The sequence below is a fragment of the Mustela erminea genome, chromosome 10, assembly GCF_009829155.1.
Source record: "Mustela erminea isolate mMusErm1 chromosome 10, mMusErm1.Pri, whole genome shotgun sequence".
NCBI classification, from domain to species: Eukaryota; Metazoa; Chordata; class Mammalia; order Carnivora; family Mustelidae; genus Mustela; species Mustela erminea.
Genome location: NC_045623.1, coordinates 39,275,031 through 39,293,857, shown reverse-complemented (window position 1 = coordinate 39,293,857; position 18,827 = coordinate 39,275,031). Strand labels below are relative to the sequence as shown.

Genomic DNA, 18,827 nt, shown 5'->3' with positions numbered 1-18,827 from the left:
GTGATGTAAGATAGAAAGTTATGACAAAATAGGTCCAAAGTAGTTCTAAAGAAAAACAGAAATTGTGGCTAATAAAGCATTATCTCATCATAGTTTAATTGTTGTACTTTTTTTCTTTTTTCTTTCTTAGTGGTAAATAAAATAATAATGATTCTTACAACTGATTAGTCTTAGATTCAATGAAATAGTGAAGTCTGCCACTTCTACCTCTAGCCTCTGGTTCTCACATCTATGTTTTTTATGGTTGAAGAAACACCACTATGACAGATTTCTTTCACAAAAAAAGATTTCAGGACATTTCAGGTTTTCCTGACAATAATTAATCTTCAGTAATTTTTGAGTTAATGTTAATCAGTTTTTCTTCAACAGCCTTATACTGGCTGTTATGAGTTTTATGTATTTCTGTCAGTGTTCATATTTTGTGTTAAACAACAAGAAATTTTATTAAAATTAAATTAATTAACATATAATGTATTACGGTTTCAGAGGTAGAAATCAGTCTTATATAATACCCAGTGCTCATTATATCACGGGTCCTCCTTGATGCCCATCACCCACTTACCCCATCCCCCCAACTTACCCCCCTCCATCAGCCCTCAGTTTGTTTCCTATGATTAAGAGTCTCTTACGGTTTGCCTCCCTCTCTGATTTCATCTTGTTTTATTTTTTCCTCTCTTTCCCTATGATCCTCTGTTTTGTTTCTTAAATCCCACATATGAGTGAGATCATATGATTATTGTCTTTCTCTGGTTGACTTATTTCACTTAGTATAATACCCTCTAGTTCCATCCATTTTATTGCAAATGGCAAGATTTCAGTTTTTGACAGCTGAGCAGTATTCCATTGTGAATATATATCTCATCTTCTTTATCCATTCATCTGTTGATGGACATGTGGGCTCTTTCCATAGTTTGGCTGTTGTGGACATTGCTGCTATAAACATTGGGATATAGATGACCCTTCGGATCACTCTCTTTGTATCTTTTGGGTAAATACCCAGTAGTGCAATTGCTGGGTCATAGAGTAGCTCTATTTTCAATTTCTTGAGGAACCTGCAATCTGTTTTCCAGAGTGGCTGCATCAGCTTGCATTCCCACCAACAGTGTAAGAGGGTTCCCCTTTCTCCATAGCCTCACTAACTTTTTTGTTTCCTTACTTGTTAATTTTAGCTGTTCTGACTGGTGTGAGGTGGTATCTCGTTGCAGTTTTGACTTGTGTTTCCCTGATTCTGAGTGATGTTGCGTGTTTTTCATCTATCTGTTGGCCATTTGGATGTCTTCGGAAAAATGTCTGTTCATGTCTTCTGCCCATTTTGTGATTGGATTATTTGTTCTTTGGGTGTTAAGTTTCATAAGTTCTTTATAGATTTTGGTTACTAGCCTTTTATCTGATAAGACATTAACAGCAAGAAATTTAAAAATCTTTTTCTAACATATTCATATTTCTCTTCATTAATTTAATTATGAGGCAAAGTAGCCTATTCATTTTTTTAAATAACTTACTATTTTTGTGTGACCTAAAAAATTTTTGTTGTGTCACTTTGCTAAATAAGAATAATATTGATTTTGTGGCTCTTTTTCATCTGTTTTGTATTCCATTATGTTTCTATCAAAATATTATCTTGGTACTTTAATACATAAATTTAAAGATGAAAAAGGAGGTGCTCTTCATGTATGTTCAAGTCATAGGTCTATAATTTCTTCTTTATTGAAAAATCCGCAAACTTTTTCCAAGTTGCAGCTAAAATGACATATTCCTATATCAGTTCCCCTTAGTTAATTTCTGAGTTGCCTCCAGCCACTTCCTTAACACCTGACATAATGGGTTAGTATGAAGAGGGAAAGTTGGAATGAAAGAACAGGAGTTTTAACCAATTGTAATGTAAAATATCTCACTTTTGCAAATCTTACAAAAGCATATATTTGGGAACACAATGCTAGACTCTCTCCCAGGGCATTAGAATTTTCTCCTGCACCTGGAGGTTCCTGAAATTTAAGTTTCTTTAGCTTGGCAGGTAATTTGTTGTGGATCTTGGATTTCAGTTCTCTTTATGAGGGAATGCCTCTCTTTTGACTGGCCACTTACTAGACTCCCTTGTCTACACATCTTTCCCTTGGGTCTCTAAGACAAAAACACATTTTTCTGGGCATTGCAAGGGAAACTCCCTCTCTGTGCTATTTTACTCTGCCAGTGGACCTAAGTAGCTTCATCTACCATAATATCTACATTTGGTACATTTGGTAAGTCTCCTGAAACAGTCTCTAACTTCTGTGGACTCTAGAGAACAGGAGATAGGTCCCATCTCTGAGTGGTTCCCCAGAAGCCCCTTATTTGATCTGAGGTAAAGGTGAAAGACCACCTTTGCTACATGGTGTTGCCTACTTCACAACTCAGTACATAACAGTTGTTTCAGGACTCTTCTACTTCTGCTTCTGTTGTAAATTGGTTAATGTTGGTTGATCTGGTATTATGATCTTAGTGTGTCTCTGTACACATGGCTTAGTCCCTGTTTGAGAGTAATTAGCATCTCTTCCTTTTGTGTTCAGTTTGGGGAGGCTGATCACCTGATGGAAAACTAAAGAGAATCATTTTAATACTAATTGGTGTCTTAGGTATCTACTGAATTGCTTTTGGCCCTCAGTTTTCTCCTGGAAATCCTGTACTGAACTGGGCACAAGTTTTTGAGGGCTCATGTATTCTAGGTTCTTTGACTGTTACCAAGAAAGCAAAAATAAACGGAACATTCAAATGTAATATGAAGAATAATATGGCCATATATTAAGTGGTAGGTTTTTTTTTTTAAGATTTTAAAATTTATTTTAGAGAGAGACCATGAGTAGGTGGAGAGGCAGAGGGAGCAGAGAAAAGATCCTCAAGCACACTCTCTGCCAAGCTTGGGAGACTGATGCAGGGCTGGACCCCGAGATCATGACCTGAGCCGAAATCCGGAGTCGCTTAACCGACTGAGCCACCCAGGTGCCCCTTAAGCCATAGTTTCTAAACCCCACTTGAACCACCCAATATAAGAACAACTGTTTTCTTTAAAGTTATATGAGATTTTACAGAAGATTTGGCTTTACCATAGCAACTATGATTGAACTTATGAAATTAAATATACTATATAATACATTTACTAGTAATTTTTCATTAAATTATTAGTGAATTCAAATGTGATATTGGAATGTTATAGCCGACTTTGAAGGACTTCATTTTTTCATTGAGTTTTGTAAATAGGGAAGATTTACCGGAGCGGGTAAATGGGGGATCAGTTTCTTATGTCCTTTATATGGGAATTTTATAGTTTGATTTGTATGTTTGAAATGATGCTCTTTTATATCTCTAGTACATAAAATTTTTGTGCTAGGGTCTAAAATTGCCGTTTTTTGTATACTGCTAAAACCTTAGGTGATGAAAATAAAAGATTTCTCTGGATTTGTATGTGAATCCTAAGTGGCTCCATTCTGCCACCTTCTGGCTGACTTCATATCTTCTAGTGGTATGAACTGAGACTCCTCTAACTGTTCCTGCCATGGTTGTTGGCACCATATCATTTATTTTGGGCCCTGGGAGATTTCACATGGGGTCAGTTTAAGCTGTAACTAGTTCTAGTACCCTAGGCTCACATTTATTTCTCAGTTCTAAAATGTCTCAGTTTATGGAATGTGATACCACATGATGATGTGAAGTGTTGTTTGTTGCCTTTAACAGTATGTAGTTATAACTAACTACTTTTGGCTTTTCCTCAATATCAGTAGATATTACTTGAAATTAAGACATATCAAGTTTGTTAGATATTTTTCACAGTCACAATAAGAAAATTATTTGGAGAGTGATATAGGAATGGAGTTTACTGAAATCAAGGCTAAGTTCTTGGAAACTAATGTTAGGTTCCTTAATCACTTAACAGAGCTTGAAATAAAAGGAGAAACCAAGTGCATGTTAATGAAATCTTAGTACTTCCTTGGTTTTGTGACTCTTAAGTGTATTTTCATTTATTCAAGAAAGATGTTGTTAAAGGTTTAAAACTTGAAGATATATTTGAAATAAGTACGATATACTTTTTAGGTAGAAGGAAATAGAATATAGGATATTGCAATTTTATGACCTTTTGCAACATGCTTTATCTCTCTGTTCCTTTGGAAAATGAGATAATTATTCATCTCAAAGGTATGTTGTTATGAGAAGTATATGCATTATTTAGTTAATGTGAATGCTTACAACAGTGTCTGATATATAATAAGTGAGTATCATCAATCTTACAACACTCAGAATATATTTCATATTCTTACATATATTTTTTATTAATATATAATGTATTATTTGCCCCAGGGGTACAGGTCTGTGAATGATCAGGCTTACACACTTCACAGCACTCACCATAACACATACTCTCTCTAATGCCCACAACCTAATCACCCTCTCCCTAACCCCCACCCCCTAGCAACCCTCAGTTTGTTTTGTGAGATTAAGAGTGTCTTATGATTTGTCTCCTTCCTGATCACATCTTGTTTCATCATATTCTTATATATTTTATAAGTAAATAGACTCCAAAATATCCTGGACAATGTTTTATGTTTTCTTACAGTTTTATATCCAATGTCAAATTAGAATAGAGAAATTGAAGATAGTGAAAATGTATAGCCTGCTAAAGTAATGTAGAAATATATGTGATATACTGGGGCGTATCTTTGTGTGACTTATATTTGACTTGAAAAATCTAAAATTGTCTCATAAGAGCTATGGTGTATCTTAAAAAATGACTCAATTCAAAAACATTTATAGAATTTGTACTTTGTAGTCACCATTGTTTTAGATTCTAGAGATAGAAATTTAGGGGAGAAGCTCACGAGAAGAGTTAGAAGTATAAGCTAATTATTGTACACTGTGGTCAGTACAATGATGTGGGTGTTAATGTATTTTAGGAGTTAGAACTGAGGAACTAACACTGAAATAAACTTTGGGTAACAAGTAGGAATTTGCCAGGAGAAACTCATCTTACCTAAATGCAACTTTTATGCTTAATATTTTGACTACTGGTTTATCTGTACATTCCTACATTTTGTATTAGTAATATACTTTCTTTCATATCCAGAATGCTTTGTCATGCATCACCTGAAGAATGAGATTCTCAAGTGTTTGTATTTTAGTAGGGAAGGTCTGGCTTCCATTATGGTAATTCTGAGTAAAGGTAAACTGTATTTTTCTGGGTGTGCATTTGCAATGTTGTTATCTGAACCTGTAGCCCCCTACAATCACTTCCCCATTCTGTGGAGGTAGACCTATCATACTGCCCGTCCTGAGGCCAGAGTTTGCCCTTATCTATATGGATGAAGACTCTCATTTCAGTGAAAGGAATGATTCCATTTATGTAGTGGTAGTGGGAGTTGAAGGGATAAGTTCTATATTCTTCACTCCTGTATCAAGGATTTAGAAAGTCCCTCCATGGAGATTTAGATGTTGGACTGCCTGGCCATTATCTTGGCTAGTGAGTCAGTAGTGAGTCAATGGAAGATTCTCATCAACATAAAGGACTATAAGGGCTAGAGGGAGAGAGCCCCTACATCAACTATGATTAGAAGCTTCATATTTTCAATTTCACACATTTAGTATTCTGAAAATAGAATGCCACTTTCCCCATCCCAATCACCTTATTACATTTAACTCTTGTCTCAGTTTTCTCTTGATGCCATGACAAATTACCTTAAATTCAGTGGTTTAAAACAACATCCATTTATTATCTCATAATTTTTTAAGTCATGGTTCTGTTAGGCTCTTATCTGGAGTTCCTGGGGAAGATTCTGCTTCCAGGGTCATTAATATTTTTAGCAGAATTCATTTTCTTTTGGTTACACAACTGAGGTCTCTGTTTCCTTGATGGTGTCGTCTGGGGGCTGTTCGTAGCTCCTAGAGGCCTTTCGCTGGTCCTTGAACATGGACTCTAATATCTCAGAGCCAGTGTGTTGAATCCTTTTCATGCTTAGAATCTGATAGTTTCTTATTCTGGCTCTCTTCTGCTTCCACTAGAAGTCTCTGCTCTTAAGAGCTAATATGATTAGATCAGTCCCACCTGGATAACCCTTAAGAACCTATTTTAAGGTCATTAATTAGTAACCTTAATTATATCTGCAAAGTCTCTTTAGCCATTTATTACAGCATATTTAAGGATCCATTGTTTCACTTTCAAGTATGGGTTTTTTTTTGTTTGTTTTTTTTTAGATTTTATTTATTGAGAGAGAGAATGAGAGAGAGAGAGTGACCATGAGAAGGGGGAGGGTCAGAGGGAGAAGCAGACTCCCTGCTGAGTAGGGAGCCTGATGTGGGACTCGATCCTGAGACTCCAGGATCATGACCTGAACCAAAGGCAGTCGCTTTAACCAACTGAGCCACCCAGGCACCCTCAAGTATGGTTTTGAACCAAAGTGGAAGATTGTGTGTACAAAGGCAGTAGAGTTAAAAAAAAAAAAAAAGGGGTCATGTTGTACTCAAGAAATGGTAGTTAAGTTAGCATTGTTATTGTTTGAGATATAAATTGGTAAAATGGAGCTAAACGGAGACCTGCTTGAGTTTGACAAAGGTCCTTGATTACTGTGCTAAGGGTTTAGATTTTTGTAGGCCATCGAAGTCACTTGAGTTTGTTTTTCTTTGGAATGACATAGGATTGTGTTTTAGTAATATGACAAATATGAGAGAACTAAGACATTGGGAGCTTAGAGAAAAAAGTACCTTTTCTCCAAATCTCTGGTATGTATATCACAGTTTCATAGTCACCACCAAGAGAGAGATTTATTTACCATTTTAAGTAAATTCAAGCCATTCTTTTTTCCCCTGAGTAACCAGAAGTATAAAACACTTGATAAGGTAATTTAAAAATAAAGTTTAGAATGCAATAATGTGTTCTAGACTCCACTGCAACTATTTTTGAAATTTCCAATTTGATGTCTGTTTGACAAAACCTTTGTCATACTTCCAACCTGTTCTTTACCCTTCCCCCATCTTAGTAATTGGCATGACTGTTTACCCAGATGCTCAAGGAAAAACATTGGTTATTTTTATAACTTTCTTTTATTCATTCTCCAGGTTCAGTGTGTCACCAGATTTCCCTGTTTCTCTAAAATATGTAAATGAAATTTGTCCATTTTTCTCTCTCACCACAATCTCAGTGTAAGTGACCACCATCTCTTGCCTGGACTTTTTAATAGTCTCAATTGTTTTCCCTGCTTCCATTCTTACTCTGAGCTTAACACAAACCCTCATCTCCCAATCCATTCTCTGCCTAGTAGTCCTGTTATTTCTGTCCATTCTTCTGTCAGGGTCTTTCATTCACTGATTCTTCTTCCTGGGTTACTCTTTTTCCATTAGCCTTTGATTTTCTCCTTTTCTTTATACTTCAGGTCTTGACAACTCAAAGTAAAGTCATGTTCCTTAGACATCTTTGATGACCCAATATAAAATAATCATCTCCCTGCAAGTTACACTCTGTCATATCTTCTCTTATTTCCTTCTTCACATTTCTTAATCTGAGAAGGGGAGTAACTGGGAAGGGTAGAGCACATCATATTTATTCTTACCTATAGCCTTCATTTATGTAGATTGATCTTCTTGCTTTGCTGTTTTCACTTTTTCTGGTCTATGTAAATCCTGCTTTTCCTCCAAGACTCTTCTCAAGTTTTACATATTCCATTCCATTTTCCTCAGTACCTAGTATACACTGAGCCCTTCTTTCTATTCTTTATGGTTTTTTTGGTGCTTTAACGTCCTTTAGGCCTTTAAAGTCCCTTAAGTAGAAAATACTAATAGGGATGTTAGAGTTCTAAATGGTCAGTCTTTATCTTTATATTTGCTGTGGGGTCTTCCATATAGAACAAGTAGCTGGAGTTCCTTGATATGTGAGTTCTTTGGCATGTTTGTTTGGGATAGTATATCAGTAAAGTTACTTTGTTAAAAAAAAATTATCTCAAGCCATAAAAGATTAACTATACAGAAAAATTTGCATCCGTTCTACAGCTGTATATTTAGTTATATGTGATATAAATCTTCAATTATTACCTGTAGCAAATACTACTAGCTTTTACTTGACTTTTAAATTTCTTGAGTAGTTACTTTTACATAATTATTTTATATTCTCTATAATTCAACACTTGGGCATTATGAATAGTCAGTATATATTTATGGGTGGTTATATATTCTCTGTTTCTTTGTTGATTAGGAAAAAAGAATTCAGGTCCATCGGCATGTGTTCATAAGTTCTCTGGAATGTAAATTACTTAAGCTAACTAAAGGAGTGTGTTATATCAATATCAAAAATATTTTCTGAGAAGTTGTTAAAACTAACTCACTTTTTGCAATATCTGCCATTTTCCCAGGGAATAAAATATTCACTAGTAGAACTTTACTGTTTCAAGACCTAACCATTATCTCCTAGTTGAGTGAATGTAGGGAAACGGAAAAAAATCCACTGTGTATATTACCCAAGATACATTATAAAATGTGTACTTTTGCACATCAGGTGAAGATAAATAGGGAGGAAAACCAAAGAGTAGCATAAGCTGGCTAAGTTGAAAAATTAGAAAATAGTGATTCATCAAATAAAATCTGAAAAACAGGTGCATCAGAGGTTTAAACATATCATTAAGAAGCAAAACAGGTGCATCAGCAGTTTAAACATACCACTAGGAAGCGTGATAATTTCCCTGTGTCCCTTAAAAATACCTGGAAAACATTGAGTTAGATATTCTAAAGCCTTTATTTGTTGGAAAAATAAAAACTGATAACAAAAATGTTGTATTGTGGAACTCCTCAGGAGGTATACTCAACTGTATCAGTATATTAAAAAATCTGCCCTTCCAGAAAAAAATGAAGGTAACTTACGTGCTAGTATTACTAATAGTTGCATTTAATTAGGTAAACAGTGTGAGTTCAGAACAATTAATCATTCGCCATAACTGTTTATTCATGATTCATTACTTAACTAGTTTACTGTCACTGACTATAATTTAAATGAGAATTTTGTGTTTTTTCTTTTTTTTTTTTATATTTGATAGCTGTACACAGTAAATTTAGTTCTTATTCCCTGTTGAACTCTGACTTTTGAAAAGTTATTTTAATAATACACTGAATTATCTATATTAACTATTTTCCTGTTTGGGATTTACAGTTTTGTTTTGATAATACTTCAGTGAATACACTTTATGCTTTGAAATAAATTTATTATTTCCTATTCTTATATCATAAAATTATATTAAGGATGAATATATGTTCAATGAGAATTTTTTATTTAAAGAAAACTGATTTGCAAAATTTTTCATTATATTAAAAAAAAAAGAAAGGAATTAAAAAGTAGGATTTTGCCCAGGACTCTTCAGTTTCTGATCTATTTTTCATTAAGATTATTTCTATAATGTGGGTACCCCATCTGCTAAAAAATACAATTTTAAACAGGGTTTTTGACATACAGTATGGGACCAGAGAACTGACAACTTTCATATTTTTAGATCAATATTGACTTGATGTCAAATAAATGTCTATTTCTCTTTTGATGTGGAATAATAAGGTATTATCTTTGTATCTTAAATCAATTTATCTTATTACTTAATAAGCAAGATTATAAACGTTTTGGGTTGTTATACTTTGAGTATTTTTTACTATGTGATAATTTAGGCATTATGGAGAGTTAAGGATGAAAAATAGATTATGAGTATGAAAATTTATATATTTGAAAATATATTATTTTACCAAGCGTGAAACCATTAATTCCATATTAATGATAGCACCATCTTTGTTATTAGTAATAATTGTGCAGGAAGAGGGAAGGGTAATCATTGTGAAATATGCCCAAAGCATTGTTCAATAATGGTCTACTCTCTGAGGGAAAAGAGATTAGTAGAGCCTTATCTCAGTTTGGGGAGAGCATCCCTCCCAGTCCAGCCCCCTGTTGGCTTCCTTTCTCAAGAGGGAGAAAAGCTACATCATGGAGAAACACCTATAAAGGTCACAGCCCACAGAAACAGTCCAAACAGGAAACTAAGATTTAATTCTAAAATTATGGAATGCTTTTCCTCCCCCATACTTTACCCTCATATCAAAATAAAGAAAGAAAACATCAATTATGCAAAGTGTGTGTGTGTGTGTGTGTGTGTGTGTGTGTATAACAGATATATAACAGGAATACAGTATAATAACAGTGAAATACAGCCTAAAGAGGCATGGACTCTGACAGAGAAGTACTGAGGGAAGCCCAGAGCCAATAAGGGACTCAAAACAAAGATAATGGAGGAACTTGAAACTTCTGCCACCTATTATGAATATCAAACACAGCTCACCTCCTGGCCAGATTAACAGACCCACATAGTAAATGCTTATTTACCTCTGGTCCTATTTCCCAATGCCAAGTAGTGAACTTTCAGCAAAAAGTTAGAGGACATCCCTAAAGACAAGAAAGAACAGTGTGAAAGACAATGCACCAGAAACAGACTCAATTGTTGGAATTATCAGATAGAGAATTTGAAATAACTGATTAAGACATAAGAACTGTAATGGAAATAGTAGACAATATGCAAGAAAATATGAATATTGTAAGCAGAGAGAAACCCTAAGGAAGTATCAAAAGCAAGCGCTAGAGGTTAAAAAAAGACACTAACAAATAAATCCCTTTGATGAGTCATCAACAGAATGGACACAGCTGAGGAAAGAAATCATTGAGATTGAAGATAAATCAATGGGAAATACCTAAACTGACATGCAAAGAAAAAAAAGAATTGGGGGAAAAACCCCAGAACTGAACATCAATAACTATGAGATAGTTTTTTAAAGTGTAACATGCTTAATTGGAATACCAGAAGGAGAAGGAAAAGAAAAGAACTATTTGTAAAAGGAATAATGGCAGAAAGTGGTACAAAATTAATTACAGACACCAAAACACAGACCCAAGAAGCTTAGAAAATACCAAGCAAAATAAATATCAAAATAACTACACCTAGGCACATCATACTCAAATTGCAGAAAACCAAAAACTATGAAAATCTTGAAAGAGGCCTTAGGAGGATGGTAAAAACCTTACCATTAGAGGAATTATGACAGCCTTCTCCTCACCCACCAAATGAGAAGAGTTTTAAGTATTTTAAGAGTTGAAAGAAAAAAGGCCACTAACAGATAATTCTGTATCCATTGAAATTATTCTTAAAAAGTGAAAGAGAAAGTCTAAGGGTATTTATTGTCAGCAGACTTGTCCTATAAGAAAAGACAGAAAGAAGTTCTTCAGGGAGAAGGAAAATTATATAGGTTAGAAATTTGGATGTATATAAAGAAAGGAAAAGCATAAGAAAAAAGGAAGATAAAGTATTTTTATTATTCATTGATCTAAAGCATAACTAAGATAATAGTAACAAGGTACTGGGTGATTATGGAATATGGATAAATGAGAGGAAGGACAGCAGTGTCTATAAGGTTTAGGAGAAGGGGTTGGGGAATGCTCAATTATAAGTTACCCACACTACAAGAGCAGTATGCTGCTATTTAAGGGTGGACTGAGATTAGTTAAAAATGTATATTTCAGGGCATCTGGCTAGCTCAGTGAGTAGAACATGCAACTCTTGATCTCAGGGTTGTAAGTTCATGCCCCACATTGGGTGTGGAGCTTTCTTTAAAAAATGTATACTGCAAACATTGGAATAACCACTAAAATTTTCCTGAAAAGAATAATTCATATGTTAAGAGAGTAGATTAAATGTAATAATATAAAATGTTCATTAAAATCAGAAGAGACAGAAAAGTAAGGGGAAAACACATGCAATGGGTAGAAAACAGTTATAAATATGTAGATATTAATATACTTATGATAATAGTCACTTTAAATGTGAATGGCTTAAATGCACTAATTAAAAGACAGATTTTGTCAGAGTGGGTAAAAAAATAAGACCCTATATAAAAAGAAAGACCCAGTTATGTGTTATCTATGAGAAACTCACTTTAAATATAAAAAGTTATATTAAAAAAATAAAGGGATGAAGAAAGATATACCATGTTATCACTAACCAAAAGAAAGCTGGAGTAACTATATTTCAGACAAAGTAGATTTCAGAGCAAGGAAAATTATGAAGGATAAAAACAACATTACAGGGCGCCTGGGTGGCTCAGTGGGTTAAGCCGCTGCCTTCGGCTCAGGTCATGATCTCAGGGTCCTGGGATCGAGTCCCGCATCGGGCTCTCTGCTCAGCAGGGAGCCTGCTTCCCTCTCTCTCTCTCTGCCTGCCTCTCCATCTACTTGTGATTTCTCTCTGTCAAATAAATAAATAAAATCTTAAAAAAAAAAAAAACAACATTACATAATGATTTGGTGGTCAATTTTGCAAGAATTCTTAACAATCCTAAATATTGCACTTAACAAGAGTATCAAAATACCTGAGGCAAAACCTGATAGAATTGGAAAGAGAAATAGAAAAAGCTACTATAGCTGGAGACTTTAACACTCCTCTTAAGCAGAAAATCAGTAAGTATATAGATAATTGAACTACACTATCAGTCAACTGATCTAATTAACATTTATAGACTATTCCATTCAACCACATCAGAATATACATTCTTCTTTAGTTTGTGTTGAGCATTCACCAAAAGAGATCACATTCTGGGCCGTAAACCCCACCTTCTCATGTTTGAAGAAATAGTACTCATGCAAAGTATATTCTCAGATCACAGTGGAATTAAACTAGAAACTGGTAACAAATTAAGCTGGAAAAATCCCAATTATAGAAATTAATTGAGGAATGTACTTTTAAATAACACATGGGTCAAAGAAGAAGTCTCGAGAAATTTTAAAATAATATAAATGAAAATGAAAATACAATTTATCACAATTTGGGGGGTTTAGCAAAAGCAGTGCTTAGCAGGCAATTTATAACCTTAAATGCATATACCGGAAAAGATGAAATATCTAAATATCTAAAATCAGTAACATGAGTTTCTACCTTAGGAAAACAGAAAAAGAAAAATAATTTAAGCCCAATGCAAACTGAAGGAAGAAATAATACAGAGCAGAAATTGAATACAGGAAAACAATGAGAAAAATTGTTTTTAAAAGTTTGGTCTAGGGAAAAATCAATAAAATTGATAAATATCTAGGGAGCCTAATTAAAAAAAAAAAAAAAAAACCATGAAAAGCCCAAATTACCAATATCAGAACTGAAAGCTGGATGATCAGTATAGCCCCTAAGGACATAAAAAGGTGATAAAAGAATACTATTAAAAATTCTAGGCCCACAGAGTGATAGCTCTGATGAAATGGGCCAGTTTTTTGAAGGACATAGATTATCAAAACTGACAAAAGGAGAAATAGGTAATTGAATAGGTCTATATCTATTAAAACTGAATCAATAATTTGAAAATTAATAATTAAGAAATAATTTCTGAAAAGCATCAGGATCAGATGGATTCACTAGTGAATTCTACCAGATAAAACTCTATTATAAGATAACAAACATGGTTGCCTGGGTGGCTCAGTTTGTTAAGCATCTGACTCTTGATTTCAGCTTAGATCGTGATCTCAGGGTTGTGAGATCAAGCCCCGCATCAAGCTCCATGCTGGGCATGGAGCCTGCTTAAGATTCTGTCTCTCTCTGTCCTTCCTCCCTGCCACTTGCACTCTCTTTCCCTTAAAAAAGGGGGAAAACATCCAATTAAGAAGTGGGCAAAAGATCTGGACAGACATCTCACTAACAATAATGATGGTAAATAAGCATGTAAGAAGATGCTCATTGTCACTAGGGAATTGCAAATTAAAATAACAGTAGGATACTACTATACATCTTTTAGAATAACTAAAGTGAAGACATACACAAGTTGCCAATTTCTTATAAGAACAGTGGGAAATCCTTTCATTGGTGATGGTGATAAAAAATAGTACAGCCATTTTGGAAGACATTTAGGCAATTTTCTGCAAAGCTAAGCATAGCCTTACCATACATGTCAACAATCACACTGCTAGGAATTTAATTTACTATACTGATTTTAAAACTATGTCCACACAAAAACCTGCACATGAAAATTTACAGCTTCTGTTTTTAATTGCCAAAACCTGGAAGCAACCATGGTCCTTCAGTAGGTGAATTGATAAACAGACTGTGGTATATCCATATGATAGGTTATTATTCAGTGATAAAAAGAAATAAGACATAAAGCCACAGCAAGACATGCATGAATTTTAAATGCATATTGCTAAGTGATAGAAGCAGTCTGAAAAGTCTGCATGGGATGTGACTCCAATTTTGACACCATGGAAAAGGCAAAACTCTAGTAATGTAAAAAGTTCAGTAGGTGCCAAAGATTGGGGAACCACAGGATATTTACAAAGGTGGTAAAATTTCTGTATGATAATGTAATTGTGGTTACATGACATTATGCATTTGTCCACATCCATAGTGCCTTCATACAGAGTAAATCTGAATGTATGTAATTTTTTCATATATGTTATTTTTAAAAACATCATATAGAAAATTGAGAGATCCCAGAATTAAATTCAGACTGTGACAAAACAATCTAATTGTATTGCAAACTCATGAAACAACCTTACTGAAGATGAGTCAAAAGGTGCTGACCTGAGTAAATTTGGAAAAAAGTGAAATCTGTAAGAGTAGAGGCAAAAGTACATATTAGTGTACGCTAGTTGATAAAGTTGTTTCCCATGGGGTTAAAGTTATTAACTGTACCAGGTTAACAATTCTGATACTGCCACATGTGTATACTGAAATTGAACAAGTGAGTAAATGAATGGTGGATGGTGGAAGCCAGGTTTCTCACTGTTGGAGTGGGAGTTTTTAAGTAAGTAAGGAGGGGGAGTAAAATGAATCATGCAGGTGCCTGCGTGGCTCAGCTGGTTGAGCGACTGCCTTCGGCTCAGGTCATGACCCTGGACTTGCAGGATCTCGTCCTGCATTGGGCTCCCAGCTCCTTGGGGAGTCTGCTTCTCCCTCTGACCCTCTCCTCTCTTATGCTCTATCTCACTCATTCTTCTCAAATAAAGAAAATCTTAAAAAAAAAAAAAAAAAAAGAATCATGCAGTAATGGATTAGAGTTGGAGACACTAGGAAGAACTCATTTTTATTTCATTATAGACATAACTGATTACTTGTAGAAATACAGATATGGTTGTAAAACATTTGTATACACATATATTTCTTGGCTCCATCAGCTGAGAAGGCCTAGAGGCAACAACACTCTAGTAGCAACATACTCACCTAGTTCTCAGATCTTTGTTTCTAATACCATTCTCCAGTAAAAGGAACTAGGGCTCCTTGGAGAAATGGCTGATTCTAGAATTGGGGCAGGAAGTATACAAAATGAGCATGGGCCATGTTGTAGTGTTAGAAAGTAAATGTTCAAACATATATGCAAGTGTGCATGTGCTCATGCAAACATACCATTGTATCTCAATGGGACATAGGAGGCAATTGAAAGAGTTTCCAATGGTCAAATCTTGAATAATATAAGCAAAAAAATTAATAACATAGTATTGAATTATAGCTCAAAATATAAAGTAAACATCCATGTGTCCATACTGAATGTAAATAAATGATTGAATGAATAAATCAGGGAGAAGAGACACATTGCCCAGGTAGAGGAATTCCACTCTGTCTTCAAGGAATTAGAGTATAATTCCCCTTTCTTTAAGTGTGCGCTGGGCATAGTGACCTCATTCCAACAAGTACAGTATGGATGAGGGTGAAGGGAGTAACTACAGTGGAGGCACTTGAAAAACGCTACCTAAACCAGTAACAAGAATACCATTCACAGTGATAAGTCATGTTGATAGTATATATCCTTGATATGTTATGATACAAATGGCACTTTCCTTCTGTTTCCTCAGTAGCCCATAATCCCAGCTAATCATGAAAAATAAACAAACAAAACCCCAAATACTAACTGAGGAACACTTTACTACATACTTGACCAATACTCCTCAAAATTGTCAAGGTCATCAAAACAAGGAAAATCTGAGAAGAAGTCTAAGGAAACATGAGTCATGACAGCCAAGAGGAGCCAAATGAGACATGAGTACTAAATGCAATGTAGTATCCTAGATGGGGTCCTGGAACAGGAAAAGGACATTAGATTAAAGCTAAGGAAATCTGATTAAACTATGGCCTTTGGTTAACAATAATATATCAAAATTGACTCATTAATTGTACAAATTTGCCATACTAATGTGAGATGTTAATAATAGCTGAAACTTGTGTGTTGGGTATATGCCAACCCTATGGTATCTTTGCAGTTTTTCCATAAATCTAAAAACTGTTCTAAAATTAAAGTTTATTTTGCCAAAAAGTTCCATTTTACATAGGTCTTAAAATGTAAATTACGTATTTTGTCAGGAAGTATCAAGTTGCCAAGGATTTGGAATGGAAAGAAGGAAAGCTTATGAAGAGGCATGAGAAAAGTTCATTATCTTGATTTATGGTCTCGCAGTTGTATTTATATCTCAAAACGCTAAATTCCACACTTTGGATATTTGCAGTTTATTGTATGTCAGTTATATTCATGAAAACTTTTTTTTAACAAATAGGGAACAAACAGAAAAGAAATAAAGAAAACAATAGACCTAGAGCCAATAATATCAATAATTACAGTAAATATAAATGATTTAAACAAGACTCAGCTAGATGTTGTAACAAGAAGTCAACTTTAAATATACTGATATAATATTTAAAAGCAAAAGAATGGGGGAAAGATAAGTCCATCTTGATACTCTTGTTCGACATGATCACTGAAAGTCCTAGAAATAGAACAAACTGTATCTGTTCAAAGATGACATGCTTGCCTACATAGAAAATCCTAAGAAATCTACAAAAAGAAAAAGGCTCCTAAAACTAATAAGTGTGTTTAGCAAGGTTGCAATATACAAGGTTAAAATATAAAAATAAGTCATGTTTCTGTATACTAGCAATGAACAACTGCAAACATTTTTAAAGTACTATTTACAGTCACAATCACAATCAATAACTCCAATTTAAAAAAATAGTATGTAGGTATAACTCTTAACAAAATATTTGCAGGATCTTTATTCTCAAGATTATAAAACACTAATGAAAGAAATCAAAGACCCAAGTAAATGAAGAGATAACTCTATGATCATAGATTGAAAGACTCAGTATATTGAGATATCATTTCTCTCAATAAACACAATCTTAAAAAGTCCCAGCAAGGGAGCACCTGGCTGGCTCAGTCATTAAGTGTCTGCCTTTGGCTCAGATCATGATCCCACAGTCCTGGGATGGACCTCTGCATCCTGCTGCCTGCTCAGCGAGAAGCCTGCTTCTTCCTCTTCCACTGCCCCTGCTTGTATTCCCTCTCTTGCTGTCTCCCTCCGTCAAATAAATAAATAAAATCTTTTAAAATAAAAATAAATGAAAAATGAAAAAATAAAGTCGCAGCAAGATTATTTTTGTAGACATAGACAATCTTAAAATATATATAGAAAGGTTAAGGAACTCTGATAATCAAAGCAATTAAGAAGAAAATAATGTTGGAACATTTACACTATCAGATTTAAGATTTACTAGAAAACTGTAATAACCAACACACTATGGTGTAGATGACACATACACAAATCGGTGGAACATGATAAAGTCCAGAATAGACCCAGACAAATATTGTTAATTGATTTTTGACAAAGGTGCAAAGGCAATTCAGTTGTTAATGGATATATAAATTGTGGTAAATCATACAATGGAATACTATTCAGCAATTAAAAAAATGAGTGAACTATTGAAACACAACAAGGATGAGCCTCAGGTGTTAACACTGTGCTAAATGAAATAAGCCAGTCTTAAAAGTTTGAATCCATTCATAAAATATGTGAATCCATTTAAGTCATTTTTTTGAAAGGCAAAACCATTACCTTAAAACCTTTATTTGAAGAGCAGGGGTCATGGTCATACTATTTGCCCTCTACATGGGCAAATACATAATTTATGTATCACATATGCTTCCATGTTTTTCTTTTCTTTAACCTTGAAATTCTAAAGTACATAGTTATTCTTGGCCTCAGCATGATTGTGAACCTAAAGGTAGACAATGAAGTCACATGGCTCTAAGGTGACCGATCATCTGAATGGAAACATTCTAATAAAAAGATTCTTAGATGCTGAACAGTATTTCCAAGAACTAATTCCACCCTCCTGCTGTTCTTTTATTCTGACTTCCCCATCTTTTTTTTTTTTTTTTTTTTTTTAAGATTTTGTTATTTGAGACAGAGAGAGGGAGAGGGAGATGCAGACTCCCTGCTGAGCCCCCCACTTCCCTATCCCTATTGGAAAAATACTGCATTTGAAAAAATCTTTACTTCCTTTGTTGATCACTGTTGTGCAGTACAAAGGAGCTTTGATCTAGGAGCCAGAAGACTTAAGTGACTTTGTGCAAGTCACTTAGTGTTTCTAAGTTTATTTTCTCATCTTAAAGTAGAGATAATAACACCTGTCCTGCCTACTTCATTTGTAAAGATCTGATGAGCCAGTAGAAATTCCCATTTTGTATGTTGTAAAGTAATTGGTAAGTAAATATAAGGTTTCACCACTATTACTAAATATAGGAAAAGAAAAACCTGTTTTGTGGTATAACAGGAGATTCAACTCTGCAAATTGTTATAATCTCAAAAATTAATGCAGAATGAATAATAAGGACTTCATAATCTCAAAGTTGATTACTCTGGTTTTATTATCATACATTATTTAATTAAATTATTAATAGGGTATAAAATATGCTGTTATACCAAATTTGGAGTACAGGGCTAGACATTTTAGTACAAATTAAAGTTCTGTAAATACCATCAGGATGAATAACAA

The 18,827-nt window shown here is 34.3% G+C and overlaps 1 protein-coding gene across 1 annotated transcript in view; it reads left to right on the top strand.

The window, feature by feature from the left end:
- The window catches only part of PRKACB (protein kinase cAMP-activated catalytic subunit beta), a 129,747-nt gene that overhangs the window by 37,570 nt on the left and 73,350 nt on the right, over positions 1-18,827 (top strand). The gene's annotated exons all lie outside the window — the stretch shown is intronic.